The sequence below is a fragment of the Leguminivora glycinivorella genome, chromosome 22, assembly GCF_023078275.1.
Source record: "Leguminivora glycinivorella isolate SPB_JAAS2020 chromosome 22, LegGlyc_1.1, whole genome shotgun sequence".
NCBI classification, from domain to species: domain Eukaryota; kingdom Metazoa; phylum Arthropoda; class Insecta; order Lepidoptera; family Tortricidae; genus Leguminivora; species Leguminivora glycinivorella.
In genome coordinates this window covers 8,352,866-8,356,601 of record NC_062992.1, presented here as the reverse complement: position 1 = coordinate 8,356,601, position 3,736 = coordinate 8,352,866, and positions in this window count along the sequence as shown.

Sequence of the window (3,736 nt, the reverse complement as noted above, 5' to 3'; positions counted from 1 at the left end):
GCTTTTTTTAAAGACTCTAGAGCCAATCAAAAAATTTCCAAAAACGGCCTTTTTCATTGTGGCGCAAAAAAGGTGTGATACTCAAGATTGGTAACAATTAACCAAAAAAAGCTAAACGGTCCGACATAGATTATTTCATTGTTATTCAGATTCTCAAATTTCGTTCCGATTGATTAAGTTTTGAAGGAGGAAAGAGTCGAGAGCGGAACCTCGATTTTAAAGATTTTTTGAAATATCTTTTTTCTGAGTTGTTCTTAATGGACAATTTTTTTCGATAAATCTAGTTAATAACACTTGTATATTTAACAAAAATTCCCAAGTTGAAAGGGAGGCTCTTCTCTCCATTTTAGTATTTTCGCTACCGTATCCTCTTAATTCTTAAACTCATCCGTGAGGATGTCATTATACTGGTTCATATTTGCATTGTGATTACAATTTTCACATACAATTTGATTAAAAAATGTCTATTGTGGCTTGCGTTGTAAATCCACGAACGGGTAACACCTGCCATTGGCAACCTACAGTCAGCAACAAATATAAGTACAATATATAGCCGAAAAGCCAATAATAGTTATTTTGAGTTATTATTGCTGCGCAAAGTTGTATTAGCGTTATGCGTTTAACGCCGAGTGTGGAATTGGAAAACGAAAGAAGTGAAAGGATTCTATAGTTGAACCACGAGCGAAGCGAGTGGGTCTCGAGAATAGAATCCTGATCTTGCGAGTTTTTTAACACACGAGAAGTAAAATACATTTGCACCCGAGTGTAACACAAAACTTTTCCCCACTATGTTGAGGAAACTACAATGCAAAATGCGTTTATCACTGCTTCAGTAGTTCCACAGGTGGTAAATCATCTTTATTATTAGATTCAATTTACTTTTATCAATTTTAAAGCAATTAATTTGACTTTATTCAAGTCAAATTACTTACCCACTAGTATATAAATGCGTTTTTATCCGCTGGTATTAAAGGACAAAAACACGTGTTTCTGAGTTAGTAAGGGGAAAAATAATATATTACAAAAATAAAGTCGTGAATACATATTTTTGGCACTTTAGCTGCATTTATATCTTTGTTGTAAGCCTCTAGGTAACAACCTCCTGCAGATTTGGGCGGATCGAAAAGTTTTACAAATCTTGCTAATACTTAATAGTACTAAATAGCGTCATAGTCATAGGTCAATACTAGTATCAGAGGAAATCTTTGGTGAATCCATAAACATCCTTGATTGTGACTGACTGTCAAGCCAACAAGAAGATAATGACTTGTCCCCAATGGAAGGGTGATAGAGTAGAGAGAAGTTACTATACGCTAATACGGATCGTATACTTTGGCATGTTGGCGAAGCACCAGATACCAATGCCACGACATTGGTTCAAGCGCGGCAGCGGCGAGCGGCAGCCATACGTGCGAATGAAAAGTCCCATCGCTGTGTCTCTGCTTCAATGTATGGCCGCTGCCTGCCGCTGTCGCGCTTAGACCAATGTCGTGGCTGAGCCGTTAGGCCTGGATTTAGACGGCTTGCGAAGTCGCATGCGATTTTAGTTACATTGCGCCGGGCTGATGGGGTTATATACAATTTTAGACAGCCATCAAATACTGCAAACTGCAATGTAATAAAACTCGTATTTATTCAGGACCTGGGCGACCGAGTTTCGCTCCCTTTACACCCCAGTTGATACGATCGTGAGGTTGTTAGGGACCGTCCACACTCGCGAGATTCATGTCCGCCGACGCGGAACGGACGTCAGCGCCACGCCGCCTGAATGTAAGTAATTTAAAACGTCTCCTCAGTACATTTTGTATATTAGGAAGAACCCAGGCCACGCGCCAAGCGACGCGTCTCTTGAGTGTAGACGGTCCCTTAGAGGATTGTTAACATATAATTGTAAATTTTAACATATGTCATTAAAGTTCAAAATTTATTTAGCAAACCTCGATTTCTTCGATTGAAAGATCGATTTTTCACCCCGAAACCCCAACATACCAAATTCAGCAAAATCGTTAGCAGTTTCTGTGTGTATATTATTCTATTGTGCCTACTATTATTGGCCAGTAACGATTCGCAAGGCAAATTCGAAGGCCTCGCGTTCACATCGCCCTAGTACTTAGCTTAATGACTTAACTAGATCTAGCAATTATCATGGCTTGGCCTAGGTTTAATCATGGGTTAGGTCACGTCAGGTTAGATAATGAACGTGACTAGATAAAAAATATGTCAATTTTATTTTAGTTCCTTTTGTGACCGATTGCAGTTTTATTTATTTAAACTTTATTGCACAATAAAAATAACTTAACCACAAAATTAAAATTTTGAAAAAACTCCCGACCGCGACATATAGTAGACCGATTTTCATGAAACATGGCTAAGAACACTCCCGACTAACTCAGCTTTCAGAGAAAAAACGAAATCCAAATCGTCCATCTAAGGGACCGGCCACATCAGAGCGTCGCGTGTCTCGGGGCGCGCAACGGACGTCCGCGCCACGCCACCTGAGTGTAATTCAAAAAACGTCTCCTCAGTACATTTTGTATAGGAAGGACGTAAGACGCGCCCCAGGTGGCGTGGCGCGCGCCGCGCCGCTTGGCGGCGCGTCTTACGTCTAATGTACTGAGGAGACGTTTTTTGAATTACACTCAGGTGGCGTGGCGCGGACGTCCGTTGCGCGCCCCGAGACACGCGACGCTTAAGTGGGAACGCTGGCTAAGGTGAGTCAGGTGCGGTACAGTGCTTAAATAGCTTTAAAAGTCGAAAAAGTTAAGTTTTAAAACACAAGACACTTACATTTTGAGATATCTAGTCTCCTATTACACGTTACTATATAATTGTTTATACTTCACAGGTTAAATTATCTGATAATAAGCAAACAGTAAACATAATCTTACTAGCTTTAGCTTATTAAGTAAAAGTGAGCGGACGACGCCATTTAAAATTGCTAACCTAACTGTAAGCTATGTTTAGACTTGACGGGACTTCCTTCGCAACTCGGCTATTGACGACCGAAACTGCAGAGAAGTTAGGCCTGATTTAGACGGCGTGCGAACTCGCATGCGATTTTAGGTACATTGCGGGCTGTTAAGGTTACATAGACCCTGTAATCTGTATTTCAAATTAGAGATGGGCCGAATATGGACTTTGCCGAATACGAATATTCGGCCGAATATTCGGTTACACCATATTTTTTAAGGGTATCGATTAAAACTATTAAATGATTGATAATCGTTACATATGTTACTACAACTATGTTTTTATGATTTATATGATAACTAAAACTTAGTTAAAACAACTCTGAATTCTTCTCAACTCTTAAACTACCTACGGTTTTTTACTTTATTAAAAAACAATTGTATTTACATTTTGACCCATAGGTTTCTCTTTATTTAGCAGTTCCTTAAAAAAACTACTAAAATAGGAGCTCTTATTATCCAATGGAAATTATTTACTTTGTTTATTCGGTAAATATTTCGGCAATGCAACCGAATAATTCGGCCGAATATGAACAATTAAAAACTTGCCGAATATGCCGAATATCGAATATTTACCGAATATTCGGCCCATCTAGTTCAAAATGTTCAAATGCAATCAATTTCTCTAAGAAACTAGCCTCCTAACTATTACGGTTATCGAATTATTAAAAGTATTAATTTAATTACTGAACAAGTGAATACGTGTGCCGTGACATGTGCCGTCAAACACTTGACAATGACTTTAATGTTATGACAAGGACCATTTA